Genomic DNA, 17791 nt, shown 5'->3' with positions numbered 1-17791 from the left:
TTACACTTTCAACATGAAGTTGAAATAGAAATTGCATTCATGTGCATCTTTGCAATATTTAAAATGCTAAATTCAACTCATGAAAAAAATAAGGTGAGGATTTTTTTACTGGTAACTGTATAAGATTTTGTAGTGTAGGTTTAGGAAAGTCTCACCGCCCTCCCGGATTATCAGAGACAAAAAAGCATTATGATGAACGTAAAAATAAAAGCCAATTTATGACCAAATAACACATTTGATGAAATTCTGATAGACCTAGTACTTTTCTGATGGTTTCTTTCAGCAAAACAATTACTTCATTTTTCATGAAGCAGTGCCATCCAGCCTCAACAGCTAAACTCGACAAGTATTTTTGCCTCCTGGGGTTTTTCAGGGGTTATTTTGACTACTGATAAAGCAAGTAGTGTTATGAAATTAAATCACATTAAATGAATTGAACAGAGAGCATTAATCTGGGCAAATTACTTTGAACAATTAGAAAACTATGGCCATAGCAATGTCAGACAATAGTTTCCATTAGAAAACAGAAAAAAAATGCCATATATAATCTCTTGTCTCTTAGTCCATACAGCGGAAGGAAGGTTTTCATTCTACTGTGATATAATTTATAAAATATTTCCTAGATCTCTGGTAGAGTAGATGCCCAGCTTTCCCTGTTAAATTACTCAAAAATGTCTGGGATGATGGCTGAAAATCCAATTTTTCTTTTAGAAAGACCTGAATTCCAGTTGAGGGAGAAGGTATCACAAAAAGAGAAACATGTAGCTTTTCTTGATTGTTTTTCAATAACTGTCATTGGAAGTTAAACCTAATTTCTTATATTCCTTGTACATATTTTTTCAGATCAACTGAATCCATAGTCTAGAGATTCAAAAAAAAAAAAAAAAAAAAAAAAAAAGTTTTATCATTGTCTGTATGTATTATTTATGCAGTCCATAGCTGCAGTAAATTAAACTTCCTAGCACATCAATATAAACTCTGGGAACAGCTGCCCGTGTTACTTGTATTATTACTAGAAACTGCTTTTGAGCTCCTGTGTGTCCCCATATGATAGCAAGTGTGGTTTTCTGCTGAGTTTCCTGTCCCTGAACTACCAGGGACACAGGTCTAGCAGATACTTTCCTGTTTGGCCTTGGACAAGTTACCATACCTGCCTCCATATTTCTCTTGCCTGATGGGGAAAAACATATGTAATAGGGCAGGACAGGTTTTCAAGGTGAAAGGTGAAAAGTCTCTGTCTTGCACATAGTATCAGAATAATCTTTCCAGAAGCTCTATTGGTGGGACATCTGCATTGGGTCCTACAGAGTAAAAAGCTTAAGGACTTAACTAAATGCTTTCACTAAACTCTCAGCTCCATCTGCCAATAAGCAATATTTCTAAATTGGCAGTCAGAGAAGATAAATCTCCTTTATGACAGGATTTCTCATTCTGATCACCAGGAAGTTTGTGCTAAACATTGAGGACAGAAACAAAGCCTTCATTGAGGCTAATCTGGAAAGTGCTCATTCATGGGAGAAAGAGAAAAGGAATCAGATAGTGTGACCTTTCACAAGCATGCAAGTATTACTGAATAGCTGTGCAAGAACAATTTTCTGAAAGACTATCCATAGTAAATTCCCTGCACATAGTCTGTTCACAGATGTCTTTGCTTTGCCAATCAAATTTGTAGTGGCAATTCTTTCGGTTGTTTAAGAGTAAATATACACTTGTGATACATCCAGATATCACAGACTGCATTCAAAAATTTATCATAAAGAAATACTCTTGAGTTCTACAAGGCACTCTCAGGCACAGAAATTCTTTAGTTTTTAAAGGTCAGTATTGACAGCTACATTGCTTTGTTCTACACTGAGGATTTGTTTCCTTGCAAAGTTCTTGTACTGTTGGAGAGACTATATAGAACAGTTCTTCCAGCTGTAAAAGCAGTAGTTCTAACTTAACAGTTTGCGCAAAACCATCTGTGACATGGCCCTCAAATGACAGCCTCCGTATCATAAAATTTATTAAAATTACCTGTACTGTAAGACTGACTCCCTAGACTGTCACAGCTTGCAATGGAAAAGGAATGCTGTTTATGTTTAGTTCACTCTTCCAATTCTGAACAATTTCAGAATTGCATCTAGAAATAATTATGAAAGCTTGTTCCAGCATGGCAAAAACGAACAGACTTCATAAATTCACTTATGACTCAATGAGCCTGAGGCAAAGCAATCAGAATACGAAGAGTGTGTCTTAGGCAGTGTCTTCAGTTCCCATGCCTCCAAGCACAGGGGTATCTGAAGGTCTTTGCTTGAGCTTCCATTGCACTTTTAAGTTTTTAAAGGGCCTGCTGTATTCTATAGAACTACAGCTAAATTTGAGGCTTCTTGCCATATTACTGTCAAATGCATTGACAAAGAAAGAGCACAATTGTTTAAAAACATGCATATGTCCTCCTGTGTTATCCCCTGTGGAACATCTCTTCTATATTAAGCAACTTGTGTAAGATACAGCTGAATATTTTTGTTGTGGTACAAGAGCAGACTTGAGGTCCTGAATAGAGTAGGAGTTTGAATGGAGTTTTGGGGGTCTAGAGGACAGGACTGATTTGGAGAATAGGCAGACTAAGCTGAGGAACAAATCGGAGTGGAGTCTGTTCACTTGCAGAGGCAGCTGCCGTAACTCCACTCAGATTTTACAATGTGGACAGTGGTCCTTCTGCATGTTCTTCCCTCTCTCGAAAATAACCAGCACACACATACACAGAATAGACAAGCTTATGGAGGATGAAAAATATCTCATTGCTTTGTTTGCTTTCATTTGCAATAAATATATTTCCAAACACATGCAAACATGGTTTGCCTCAGAGAACTGCTGTCTATTACTGGTTATCACAGTAAATCCACTCAGAAGTGCAACGAAAGAAGCTTCATTGTTTCCATTCTCAGAAGTTTACTCTTTCATTTCAAAGATCCTTATGTATGGAACAAAATGCTTTAGATAAGTGACTAACAGAGAATGACTTTTTCCTTCTTCTCCCAAGTGTCAGCCACAAAGACAATATAATAGCCGCCTTCTCTCATTGATAACTGAAACGAACATTTAGGATATGTGTATTCAAAATATTCCTATATATGAAAATATGTTTGTCATTGAGGTAAGGAGATGTCATATATTAACCCTTTGCAACAGATCCTGAAAATGAACCTATTAATTAACTGTTCCTGTTTATTATAATGACCAACAACACAATGTCCACGTTTCAATTTGCTGAAAACCTTGCACTGTGTTATACATAAATTAAAGTATCTCCTAAAGGTTGCAGGAGCAGAAGCTAACCTGTGTAACGATGCAATGACCACTGAGTCATGGTGCAAGAAACGTCTAGATTCTAGTCCCCAATCTGTTCTTCCCTCCGATTTCAGTTTTTAAACTCAGTATGTTTATATAAACTATTAAAATCTCCTATCATGTCCTTGGTAATAACCCCATGAAATTTTCTAGCTGTTGCAAAAAAATCAAAACCCCCAAAACCCTAAGACAAAAAATACACCCCGCCCACCTTTCTGTAGATTATGTCATTATACTAAATGGCACCAGTGAAAACCCAGACCAGAGCAACTCAATACTTCCAGTGCATGACAGAGGAGCTGACTTGTCTCTCTCTCTCTCTCTCTCTCTCTCTCTCTCTCTTTTTTTTTTCCTTCTAATCAAGCACTGCAACTAAGGGCCAATTCATATTAGTCCAGCTCAACAAAAATCTGGACACACAGCCAAGTCTCTGACATCATTACGGCACTCACAGCATTAAGGCCACTGAATAGAGCTGAAAAGCAATTAGACTTTGTCACATGCTACCAAGAGTGTGCACTGACAAACTATCCTGCATCCTTTGGCAACTGCACCTATAAAAAATGTATTATTCAGAATTTCTCATAAAAAGATGATGAGAGAGGACCAATATACTCCATCACTGGCAGAGTAAAGCTTGAGCACCCTAACAAAAAAGCTGCTCTTTTCATTACAAGTTTTGTAGAAAGATGGTTGAAGATAAATCCTTAATTTATGCATACCTAAGAATACAAAGATTAGCATGCTGACTAATCCCAAATTATTGATTAAAATTAATCAGGCTGGGAAGCTTTTCAGGAGGTCAGTTTCGCTGTGGTAGATCAGATCAGCACTAGGAAACAATAAATACAAGGACAAACTGCTCTTCTCATCAACAGACTTCAACATAGACTACCGATCTAGCAAGCACTCAGCTTGTTACAAATGTGCATTTTTAACAAAGAGCCACAAGCAGCTAAAATAGTATTTAGGAGTATAGTAAAAGAACTAACTAGTCTGATCAAATACTAGCTCATCCTAAATTGCAATGAAGTTGCATTCTGTTAACATGCAAAACCAAAATCAGATAACACAGTGGCATTAACACAGTTTCTGGAAAAAATTCTCTCATATGTGCACTGGTGACCTGCTTTTATAGAAAGCTTATTTTTGGGAAGTCATATCTAATCTATAGCCTGATAAGAGTAAATCAAAACCTTTCTTAAAAGTGTGAGCTTTGCTTATAGTTTTCCATAAGCATGCTTTCATTTTTAAAAATTAATATCAGCAGGGTAAGATAACTAGGATACTGGCCAGATTCCTCTAGAATCCATGCTTGTATTGTGCTTATCACACACAGAGCAAGTTCCACCTTTTGCTTCTAGCCCTTTCACCACAACTAACCTGTAGTGCAATCTGACAGCAAAGAAGTCAATGCAAACGTGTGCTACATTTGTCAATTCCATTTGACAGTTAATGTGGGCGACGCAGCCCTCCATCAAAGGAGGACCTTACCCAGATACACAGAGTCTAGGACAAGAACAAACAAAGGAGCTACACGATTTATGAGAATTGTACAGACCAAGATAAACAATCTGCCTCCTGATCACTGATCCATACCTAGCATATACCTCTTGAATCCAGACAGATCTCATACATATTTAGATAATGCCTCTTCCATTAAATAGTCCTTAAAGTTTCGTGTAGTACCATAAAAGCTTGCTCTTGCCCTGTTCTTTATTGCCTATGCTTAGAGCTAATGCTCACTCCAAGTTTCTCCCAGGTCCAGAAGTATCCTTAATACATCTTTCGCCCATAATTCACCCACTACCTCTTCTAATTACTACTAGAGTTGTTACACCTGTCTGCTGCAATTTAACCTTCCAGGCATACAGTCCACCAGAAAGGCCTGCTGTCCAAGAATCCAGCTGGTTTCCTAGGCGAGAAACAGCAGAGCTCTGGGATAACAGAAGCACTGCTTTAAAAACGCACTGCAGCTAAACACAAGTCAAGATTTCAGCTCCAGAGTTCTTCCTCTTCAGGGGAGCATGAGATAAGCCAGCCACATCCCAGCATTCTGAGTGTTACTAAAGTCTCTGATAGCCTAGAGAGATATTTTTCTTTCTCCTCCCTTAACTTCCAAATAGTTAAAAGAAACACAGAAAGCCTTCTGCTTGTTTGGCAACTACTAGAAAAATATTTCTGTTTGTACTTAGCAACACTCTGAATCAGATTCTTTAGTACAAAAGGAGTTTACACACTCTATGCTCTTACCTCAAGCTCTCTGCAACAGTTTTACTCCAGTTTCTTGCCTTCTACAAACCTTTAATGGTGAGATATCTTTCAGAAGACGCCACTCAGAGAAAAAAGATCTTCAGATTTTCCCTTAATAATACCGCTCCTTCAGAGGATCTTGCTGTATATTTTAATCAATGCAGAAGAAATACAGATAGCAATAAAAAACCCTCAACAATTAACATGGGAAAATGGAAATACTGGCTTTATGTAAAATGACTGTTGTTGTCCTTTTTGTTGCTTTATGATAGGAAACAGGCCTGTACTATCTGCACACAGAAATGATCAAGTTATTATATTAAGCAGCAAGGAATTTTAAATCATTAGCTTATTTTTCCCACTCATTTAAAAGGACAAAGTAACCGATTAACATAGAACTGGGTTAAGTATAAGGCTTGTACCTTCTTAGGAGGATGGTTGCCCTCTGAACTCCAATCTGAATTCACGCATTCTCTTATCTAGTGTGATTTACAACCGAAGTGAGAAAGTTAAGATCTGACACTGTTTCAGTTCACTCAAAAGGCATTAGTTTTGGATCCTCAGAATATAACTATCTGAAAAATTCTTATTAGAAGACAGAGAATGGTAAAAGGAAGTAGCTGGTATAACCATTTCAAGGCAGCTGCCAAGAATTTTTCATGGCAATTAGCTCAGTTCATAGACTTCAAAAATATAAACAAGTCTCATTAAATACAGATGAATGACATTTTCTACATTCATAAAACTATAGATCAGCATTTGTAAGAGTTCATGCAGACATCTATCACTCATCCTAATTAGCCACGGTACTTTAAAACCAAAAGGGGAGGGGGGAGAATCTATTGTTGATTTGTCAATTATGGTCTTTTCTAATAGACTGAAAGCATATAGGCTTTGAAATACATAATCCCAATGTCAGCTTCTGCAGTTCAAAAAAAAAAAAAAAAAAAAAAAAAACTATGCTAACAACAAAATCAGTTTATGTTCTTGTATGCCTCTAGTTTTTCATCCCTAGTTTAAGAGATGTGGCCTGAGGCCACAGTCATGATAGTGACCCATACCCAACACCAACAACAAACTGAGCACAGAATTCCAGTAGTAACTAGACCCAAAGGAAGAAAGGAAGAAAGAAAAAAAAATGCAATACATTGGAATAATAGCTCTACCTCATGAGCTTTTTGCTCTACCTTTTCTTAAGATCTTTTGCAGATAACTGAAACCTTATACAAAAGTTTACCTCAGGTTTTTCTGATCCACACATGGTTTAATCAAAACACACATAAAACAATTGTCTACTTACCTCTGAGATAACCCTTTGACTGTCCTTCACTCAAGAGAATGGGTCTCTGGAGGCCACACGACTCAGGTTGAGTTTTGGCTGATTACAAAAGGCTGCAGATGTGCACAGTGAGACCTGCTGCTGAAAGGCAGCTTCTCTAGAGAGAAGAGACTACTAAGAGTCATTTTGTACTTTGACAAGCTCAGTCATCAGTGCAATGATATTTAATTTTTGTATCTAGAACAGTATTTGGGTGTGTAGGGCTCAGACTGCAAGTTTTCTGCCTCCATAGGACAGAAGGGCTTTGCAACTGTCCTGAGAGGAAACTGGAGATAACTTGACATTGTACTGCAGTAGCAACACATCATGAATTAATAAACAAATTAATAAGTATTGAAGAAAAAGAACATGAATGACACCTAACTGAGTGTTCATCAGCTTTTAAAGGAAATTATGTAAGCATGTGCTTGACAGAACACTTAAATATTACATGGAGAATATCTAATTTGAAAGGATGACCAGGCAGGTCTGTATGATTTCCAGAAGCAATTTATGCCAATAGAAAGGGAGAGATACAGCATATGAATGAGTACAAGAGAGCTTGATCAGAATTTCAGGCTTGTACTTTTTCTGAACACTTGCTATTCTTCATTCAGATCTGGAAAGTTACAGAATGACATGTCTCTGGATGGATTTCTTATGTTGTGTTTCTTTCATCCTAGGATCTATGCCCTACTGGTTCTGGGAAACTTGTGACCTCTGCATTTTTAATTAGAGCTTGTAATTTTTTTCCATGGAAACCTATTTTGATGTCGCAAATACGGAATCTGTCAAATTAAACAACTTCCAAGTGCAAAGCTGAGGACTTCTGTTCGGATTAAGTCCAAATAGATAGAAACATGAAGGAGCACTAGGATGTATGATGCAACATAGTTGAGAAAAATAAAAAAACAGATAGGAAGAGAGGGTTGGTTGGCTTCATTTAATTAACAAGTTTGATTAGTAATTAATACATCAATACAAAAAGAACTGCACTGTGTGATGAGGTGGTTTAGATGAAGGATTCTTGAAACTAACTTCCTTGCAGTTGAAAACAGATAAACTCCTCCTGTCTGATTGATGTGCTAGTACTCACATAGTACAAAAGAACTGGACTATTTCCAGGAAATATTCTAGATGGGAAAAAAAAACTTTACACACATGATTAACTGTATAACTAGTCAGTGAATGAAATAAATCTGTTACAGGCAGTGAATGAGAAAGAAATATATTGCAACATGAGCCCAGATTTTAGCAGATCCTCAACTTTATGAGGAATAATGCAATATAGTAGGATGAGTTAAGAAAAATAATTTAGTACAATGACATCTAAATACATATTTTTCAAAACCATTTATGGTACATACATTGCACTTGCCAAATAAAAATATTTCTTCCTCTTAAATCTCAAGAGGAAAAACTAGTGACAATCTTTGTCACTCAGATACACTATATGTTACCATAATTCGGTCACTGATTCTTGATTAGTCTCTTCAGGGTGTTACAGTTCCTGACATTGGTGTGAGCTTTTTTAACATGTTACAGTGTCAGCATTGACTTCCTCAGAATTCTTCTGCCTGTCTCCTTTCCTCTTTGTAATTACCAAGAAAGGGAGTACCAACTCTCCCTCTACAGTATGAAGAAGTCTTTTGACAAAGAGTATTATTTTCTAATGAACTAGATCTGTGCTCGCTCTTACCATAGCCACTTACTTGTGTTTTCTTTTCCTGCTGTAAGCTAAAACTAAGTATGGACTAGGAAAGCATCTTTTACTGCCATTATGATAACATGCAAGATAATCATCCTTTTACAAGGACACGCATAGGTACTTATATGTCAGACCGACAGCCAAGAGATATGAATGTGCTCATTAAGTTTTTTAAAACAAATGTGTGAATGATATGAACAACTTCAGGAAGAAAAGGCAAATACCAATTTGGGAGTAAAAGGCAAAACTTGGTATTCTTTAACCTTGCATTGCAAAAGAAGTCTTCCTGGGGTTCCAGAATCTTTCATCATTGTAGTCACCTGCAAGGGGTGATGGAGTAAGCAGATTTTTCTACTTTATAGCAAATACCTGTTACTGTTTCTGGCATAAAATAAAACTGACCAACTTCAACATTCCAGAAGATGCATTTTAGTAGCCTGAAGGATTGTCTAAGCAGAGCGTAAAAACTGATGACAATACTAACATGATTTTTCCACTTTAAAATGAAGTTACACAAAACTCTCCTAAAACTGTCAAAATAGGTCATTTTCAATTTAAATGCTTACTGCCCTCATTTTAACAAAAAAGATAATATTGCTGTGAAAGCTTTGATTTCCAAGAGAAACAACTTTATTTACAAAACCAGATGGAATAATGTAATAAATCTACTGCTACATCTAACATTCACTGAACTAATCTGACAGCTGGTTTGCTGGTATTATGAGAGTGATACAGAGAGAACATCACCATACTTATGCATGCCTCACAAAAGGCTATATTATTTTAAAGGCGAATAGCGAAAACTGAATGTTTTAAAAGTCAGGAAACCGGAACTGCCAGGACTTTGGCTTCCAAATACAGACAAGTGTATAGACTAGTATAGAGCTCAGCTGTGGCAAACAGGCATGTCTGCATCTAAGAAGCTTGCTGAGAGAAGTTACTTGTATGAAAAATGCAGCATCTATTTACTTTCCATGTTTGCAGCTTTCCCAGCTATTTGCTTAGACCTTGGCTGCCTCATGGGCCCTAAGGATGCCATAACTTTAAACAGTCTTATAAATCCAGAGGGGAAAATGATCTGTCTCTTGTCTTCAGCAGAGAGCCTTGGAGAATGTCTGTGGGGCTTTACCAGCAGAGTCACTGAAAAAAGAGCCAAGACTCAGGGGCCCCTGACCTTTCCCAGCCCTCCTCCACCAGGATTAGCCTGCAGCCTGCTCTTTAGAAGTTTCTGCGCACCCAAGGAGCAAAATTAGAAATCTTCTCCAGGGACAATCCTTCTTCCACCAGGCTATTCAACAGTCCAAAGAGGAATGGAAAGCATAAAAGAAAAAGTGATTTTTTTTTAAAAAAAAAAGAAAGTATGTAACTCAGTGATGGTTTCCCACAGCAGAGTTCAAATGCCTAGACATGCGTACAGGATTCTGATGTTGTCTTGTCAGCAGAGCCACAGCCTTTAGGTTTAGGCCTTCAGTGTTCAGTACAAGGCATAACAGTTTAAGACTAGCACCCAGCATTCTGGTGGTGATGCATGCATCTACAAAGCACTTAAGCATAAACATGCTTAAACTGCATAACACTAGCAGTTACAAGTGTTGAGACCCTCTGATCCCCATGACAAGTAAAAGCATCCATGGAAATGTGTCTAGCATATAATTAGTGAAATATCTTCTTCAAAGGCTTTGAACATATAAGACTGTTATTTAAGCCTTTCTGAAGGATAACAATAGCTATATAGTTTCTTGCAAAAATTTCTTGTTAGCATAATCTCATTTTTATCACAAATCACCACAGATCAAAGTAAAATTGATATATGTGGAAGATTTTCAAATACACTGAAAATCTGTATTGAAAATAAACAATCAAACTGCACTAATTTCATCAGTTTCATTCACTAACTGTCAGGGTATGGTTAATGTTTTTGAGATGAAACCTATGAAATAGTTTGCCCATCCAGTTTTGATGACCTCTCAAAACTTCTCTCAGGTTTTGCACAAGGATGATCTGAGATTTAGAGAGATTTTGCAACATCTAGTGAGCCACTGATGGCTGCCTCAGCAAGAGGGGAAGCAGCTGCTAGTGCGGAGATCCGAACATATTTTGAACTAGTCAAATACCCACTCAACAATGAATTCCTGAAAGATTCGGAAACTGCTGTCCCAGGAACACAGGAATGCTAATATTATTCCAGCAGCACAGCTCCAGCCTCCACACCACGAGCAACTCTTGGCTTGCTTTAGCACTATTGCCTGCTGGTACTGCTACTCCCTCATGGTGCTTCTATTGGAAGAGGCCTTAGCAAGCCTCTACCCCACTCACTCCTGGGGCAGCTTCCTACGTGCATGGTGGTCTGAAATTATGACAGGCTTCATTCTGCGAATGTGTAAAGGCACACAATGAAAGCCCCAGCCTGCCCGCTCCACTCAGCGGGCTCTCACTCAAGAAAGGAAAGTCCTGGTCCCAGGAAGTCCCATGAAACAACACAACCCCTAGCACAACTCTGCCCTGGGAAGGGACTGCATACACATCACGATAGTTGGCCTTAAATAATCACCAGAAAGATAACAGGACGTAAAAACTACTCTCACGCTCTTAGAAGACCCTGTTCTACGGTAAGTACCCACTATTTTTACATACTCGTTTACTTTTTTGTACTTACACTGAAGGCCGTAGTTATCTGAAGGAGCCAGCTGCTCTCTGTTCACAAATTTGAGTGCTGTTGCACAGTTGTCCAGAATGAATGCCATAAAAACCGTGTGTAACTAAGTAACACAAAAGCAGCGTTTCCCTTCTCCACTCTACTCTCCCATACATGCAGGAAAGGGTAGAAAACTTGAATGGAAAGAAAATATGCAATTTCAACTGTCTTGTTCAACATAAAAGCTGCAAAATTTGTAATTGGACTTCCTTTGCAACAAATCCCATTTTTCATCATGGCAGGTAAATGTGCTAAGTATTTAAATTCCCTCCCAAACAAAGTGCCTTAGCATAAGCAGTGAGTCAGACCAAACACCTGTTTAGCTAAGTATCTTGCTTCCTACAAAAAATGACTACAGGATAACTATGGAAATATATAAGTTTAGAACATACGCATATTAAATGGCTCCAGAATATTTTCCCATTCTCCAGAAATTTGCATTCTAGGGATTTCTTAAAGCAGTAGGCATAGCATTGATCCTCCATGGACTTCCTTTCCAGGAATGTGTTCAGTTTCCCTTGAACCCATACAAACTCCTCCTGTTCATGACATTCAGAAGCAAGAAGTTCACAGCTGAGCTGTCTATAACATGAAGAGCAGTCTGTTCTTTGCTCTGAGCAGCTTTTATTGCCCTCTACTTCTCATGCTGTACAAGGCACACAATAATCATCTTTGCAATGTCTCAAATGACATAATAGACATCTGTCATCTCTCTCCCCTTTTCCCATTATTTTATACATTTACTTTCCAGACTAGACCGTATGATTTTGTTAAGCTGCTTCCGTATGTTAAACGATTGCACATGCTTGACTGTCCTCCTCACCGTTCTTCAAACATTTTCCAGTTCTACTACCTCCCTTCTAAAGCAGTAAGATGAGAACTGCATATGGATGCAACAGAAATTTTTGCAATGACATAACAAATTGTTCTTCCTTCTTAATAGTCAACTTGCTTAAAAAAAAAAAAAAAATTACAGAAAATGTTCTTTAAAAAAGACTCCAAAATTGTCTGTGATAATTATTAGGTGTAATTTTCCTTAACAGTCAGCTTGGAGCCCATTACTGTATATGTAAAATTAGTATTTTGTATATACGTATTTTAATCCTGGTACATCACTTCATGTTACTTACATTGAACTTTATATCTCATTTCATTTGTTATCACCTAGACACATAATGCAACAAAGTCCTCCTGTAATTCTTCAGGGAGACTAAAGACAAACACGTACCAGGAAGACTCAGTCTCCTTGCCATTTTCCCATTCCACATCACTTATGAATGCTGATAAACTTGGGCTCAAGGACTGACCCCTGCAGGACTTTATCCTGAAAACTGACTGTTGCATCATGTCTGGATGCCCATCTTCTAAACCAGTAATTTTAATGCATGAGAACCTCTTGTCTTACATACTGTGACAACCTAGCCCTTTCAGTACTGAAATGTGGTTTCTGAAATATTTTATTACAATTTTGATATTACCTTAGACTTAGGTTATCATTTGGTTTCATTTAAGCCATTACCAGGCTCTAACATAAACAGGATTTTGCACATCAGCTGTTCAGCAGTAACTCTATGACTTTTAGTCCAAATAAACAATATAACAAGATAGCTTATTCCCTGCACTATGGTTCTGTCTACTGTGATATAATTACAGGACTTACATAGTTAAATGCTTTAGCACAAGAGACATCTGCTACTGTATATAATTTATCTAGCAAGATTAAATATTTATATCTGTACAGTTACAACTTAATTGTCACCAAAATAAGTTCAATTCACTTAGACTTCACACTAAGGACAAACAAAAGGCTAGACAAAAAGTTCTAAGAAGGTGAGGGCACATCTGAGATCCTACAGCTCACTGGGGGCTCTAGTCAGGTCTGTGAGGAGCCAGTGTAGGATTCCCAGCCTGGAAACACTCTCTAAATAGCAGGCACTCACCTCTTCATTTTCAAAGCTCTCAATAGCCCAGCTCTTTGGAAACATGTCAGAGAATGCAACTGCTTGCCCAATAGCACATCACATTCATTCCTTACGCTACCTCAGTTCACATTGTGCCTACACTGAAAGCAGGCAGCACAAGTTGAATTTCTTTCATCTGTACTGGCACAATAACCCACACGCCCCATCTTCGGGGGAGTGCTCTAACTGCAGCCTCTTACAAGTGGACACAACTCTGGCGCAAGGCAAAGACCACCCCATGGTTTGGAAGGACCTCTAACCTATGGGCCCGTGTTAACCATATTCTGAGAGCATTTGCTGGACTGAGTCCCCCTAAGGTGAGGACTAACACATTTCTAGAATCTGATAAGATTTACCTACCGAGAAGCTCAGAGAAGGGCAGTAGCAACCACTTCATTTCAGGGCCTAATGGCCATACTTACTATACAGCTAAGCTCTTCCAAGACTAATGCATCTCTAGAGACTTAATTGACTGTATAACAAAAGAAAAAGATGACAGCTGACAATACTGCAGTAAATGTGCAGAGGTTTTTCCACATCACAGTTTCAAAATTAGATGTTTAAACTTTGACGTCCAATTTTTCTAACTTTGAATCTGGCACTCTATATAATGTCTTCTGAAGATTAAACACCAGCTATAAATGTCACCTATTATCTGGGCTGGAAAGGAGGTGATATTTTTGGCAACATTAAATTCTTATAGAATTTCTTCAGCACCAAGATTCCTTAGTACTTATTTTGTAGTTATGTGTCCATGTTCTCTGGAATTCTTTGTGTAGGAACTTTTTGCCATGATTTGGTTTGGTATTTGAACTGCCATTCAGTTTCTGTTTTGTGTGGTTCAGTCATGCCCCCATCCCTCCAACTGTTCAGGTTTCTTTCCCCTTGTTCAGAGAATTTATTATCTGACATTAATTCCCTGAGCCTATAGATTAACCGTCCTGGCATATTTAAAGTCTAAGATTTGAAAACAATCAAATATGCAGCAAATGTGAAATATGACACTATCTGAAAATAAATGTTACAGAGAGATCTGCAGGCAACATTTCAGGAGTTATATGAAATCCCATTTTTGTTCTCATTTCCTAGTGGCAGTCAGTGAATCTTATCTTCCTCTTCAGGAATATGACTGTGAGGAATTATTTGCTAATGTTAGAGAGCTAAAATGTACCAGTCTATCAGAAGTTGAACCTGGTGATCTGGTACATTGCAGTTTAATTCTGTTCAAGGAAAATTACTATCCCCTCAGGATGGTAACTCTTCAGAAATATCACTCTGTACTTTGCTATTTCTTGCCTCCAAGGACAAATGTAAACTCTGAACAAAGGCAATGTCTTATGACTAAAAAACAAAGGAAGATTACAGAATTCCTTTAATTAAACATTATATGTAAATGCAAAACATAAATTCATAGTATGCAGAGAAAAAGATACAAACAAATAAAAAAAATCACAGTTACTGTGTCTGGAAGGCTGCAGATGAAATAGATTCCAGCAACCTATGATACTTAACCAAATATTTATACTTCAACCTAACAATTTTTGAAGCAGCATGATAGGTATACTCTAGAAAATAGATTTATCCTTTGCCAGAAACAGCATCCAAAGAAAATCAGAAAATGCTTATTGGTTTATTAATGGCCTGATTGAATAAAGACTGTGTGTATCAGCTTTACAACACTTACTTTCCCTAATTGCTCTGACAGCCTCTGAAGTTACTCCATGTTTTTTATGTAGCTTCCTGTTCTCACTTTTAAGTATTTCAAGGGACAGTTGAATATTATGAAATGAAAATGCAATTGTGAAAAAATTTATAAGCCACTCCAAAATACCATCTTAAGCATCTATGTGACAGATGCTAGTGCATTGCCTAAAGGTTAAAATGGATGCATTTAGCATCTGTTACTGAGGTACAATGATACAGATTAGAACATTATGTTTGTGTTTAGATTATCTGCTATAAACACATCCGGGTGACTGTACTGGGATTAATTTTTTGAAGCCTGACATTTGTGTACTATCACCTAATTGTTATCTGGTCCTCATGGGGTTTCTTGGCAATTCCGTGACTAACTCCCCCACTCAGCTAAAGTTAGGGAAATAAGAAAAATGAAAAGGTCAGACTTCTGAAGCAATCTTGACCATCTGCTTAACATTTACATCACAAAAATAATAGAATAACTCTGTAACCACAGGCACATGTGATAAAGGACAAACTTTTTCCCTTTTGCAGTGCAAGCACCTTCTCATGCAGAATCTGGCACAGATTCTTGTCCCAAATGCATGAGACTTGTTCCCCATTTTCTTCCAGGATGCCAGCAACTCAGCCTCTAGCTGAAGTTCAGTAAGACAAACTACTTTTTGACTTTTCTTGGTCAAACTGTTGCATTGCATTCTAAATACTTACTCTGAATATCTGTCTATGCTCTTTCCCTTCCATAATAATTTCCAGCCTTGCCTACTGCCTCTAACAATCAACATAACCTGTCACTTTCTGCAGGCAATAGTTATCACTTCCTTCAATCTACGATGCAAAATGAAAAATGAAGGGGGAAAGAAGTAGCTTATAAAGTCCATAACAACAAGAATAAGAGTTTATATGATGGATTAGTTTCTTCTCACTTGAGCCTAGGGAGGACAATAAAACACCAGTGATGCATTTTGCTCCAAAAGTTTCAATGCCACTGAAATTCAAATGTTTAAAATACAGTGGAATATGAACTTTGTCTGTATAGCCCTTTAAATAAAAATAGCATTTTTACTACTATAGTCTTCCCAAGTGCCTGCTTCTTCCTAGTATGTTTCCCATCCTAATACTGTATGTTTTTGCAGCTGGCAATTGACACCGCCAATCAGCATTTATGTTCAATGTTATTTAATATATTCCCACCAGAAAGATATTTTTACTATTCAATTTCAGTATCTTCTTAAAGTGTCTTGCATATAAAGTTCATATAGTAATTTGCATTTTTCCCATAGAATAAGTAAATAAAGATTCAAGCAACAATGTTAAAAGAATTTAGGTTTGTTTGCTGAGAGATAAAAGGAGGGAGGGAGAGTTTTATGGGACAGAAAACTGCTTTTTACTGGAAATAAAGCTGCATTTATTTCTTTATGTTTCAGATGGCTATACTGGAGATAACTGGTATAGCATCATAACAGGATGGCGCTTTAGAAGTGCACTTGCATTTAATTTTTTAGGTATGGAAAAGCAACATGCTCAATTATACATGCAAGGATGAAAATTCCTCAAAATACTGCCCCATTCTACAGAATAGTCTCTTAAACTACTACAGCTGGTCCTCCAAGAGGCAATTTGTATGGACCCGTGTGCATATGCCCTTTTTCCATGAAACTGGCATTTCCTGGCCTACCATTACGTGCTGTGGCTGAACACACACCACTCTACGTTCCCATAACGTTTCAGCACCGTGCTTGTAGGAAATTACATCTTCCTTTCCTGTGCTGTCACAGGGTGATGCAGTGGGAACCTTCAGATGCGCATCTAGAGGGAACACCAGCCTGTTCTAGGGCTCAGGACCATTTTTTTGTACTCTTTTCATTCTTATATTGTTGAGATAAGACCAAAGCCATTTGAGTCCAGTGATCTCGTAATCCTTTTTGGAATTTCACACTTGCAAGACTCAAAAAACCCAGCACAACAGAGTCAGTTCAACCTGTGAGTAAGCAGCTGTCTAGATTACAAATAGTTCTTATGTTTACTCTTCCACTGTACCATGCACTGTGACACTGAAGTTAGCCTTTTGTCCATACTGCTCACAAAGCTGTAATTAAAATGGACTAATTCTACATTTGAAGAGTAGATGCGATTTACACATATCTGCTCAAGGCATACCTGCCATCATTGCACTACAATAAGATGTAAATATCCCTCCTGCTATAGCCTACTAAGCAAGTATTCTCTGACCCTTCCCCTGGCCTGAGAAAATTTTTATTCACACACAGCCAGCATAAAAATACTATAACCCCTTTAATAATCTTCAAGCCAATACCTTCTGTTGAATTAGAGAAATAATCTTATGTGGCTACAGAAACAATGTTTGTGTTTTATCAGTGTTGCTTCCACCAAAGGGTGGATTATCTGTTTCACATCTATTTAAACACAAGCAAGTTGCAACAAGGCAGACAGCAATTTGGACTTTATTGGCTGGGAAAACTGACCTCATAAATCTGACTTGATGCATCTGTCCTTTCGGCTGTCTGTGTATATGCCCATGCGTTCAGTTGGCCATGTGCCTGCTCAGTGGTGGATCAACTTCTGTGGCTACTGCATCAAGGATTTTCCATCTCACTCTCTTCTCTACAAAAATAAACATATTGTAAGAAGTACAGAAAAGATGACAAGTTTAGGACTGCTTGCATCTGCCAAAAGAACCAATGTACTGTTATGATAAATGGTCAGCATGCCATTGAAACAACCTACAGCATCAGACCTTCATTATATCTGTCTATTTCTCTAACAGACACTCTCATCCCAGTGCTTTCTGAGCCCTGGAGAGAGTC

General features: G+C 37.7%; 1 long non-coding RNA gene across 17 annotated transcripts in view; it reads right to left on the bottom strand.

The window, feature by feature from the left end:
- Positions 1 to 17791, bottom strand: part of LOC134150962 (uncharacterized) — a 137264-nt gene that overhangs the window by 8616 nt on the left and 110857 nt on the right. For 15 of the 17 annotated variants that reach the window (XR_009960765.1, XR_009960776.1, XR_009960762.1 and 12 more), the window contains 2 exons: positions 17450 to 17588; positions 6887 to 7022 (listed from right to left, as the gene is read on the bottom strand). The exons of 1 other annotated variant lie outside the window; for it this stretch is intronic. This is a non-coding gene — a long non-coding RNA (uncharacterized LOC134150962). The remainder of the gene's footprint in view (positions 1 to 6886; positions 7023 to 17449; positions 17589 to 17791) is intronic. One more of the 17 variants, XR_009960764.1, reaches the window with a different exon arrangement.

This window comes from Rhea pennata, chromosome 25 (genome assembly GCF_028389875.1).
Source record: "Rhea pennata isolate bPtePen1 chromosome 25, bPtePen1.pri, whole genome shotgun sequence".
NCBI classification, from domain to species: Eukaryota; Metazoa; Chordata; class Aves; order Rheiformes; family Rheidae; genus Rhea; species Rhea pennata.
This window is presented reverse-complemented; position numbering and strand designations above follow the sequence as displayed.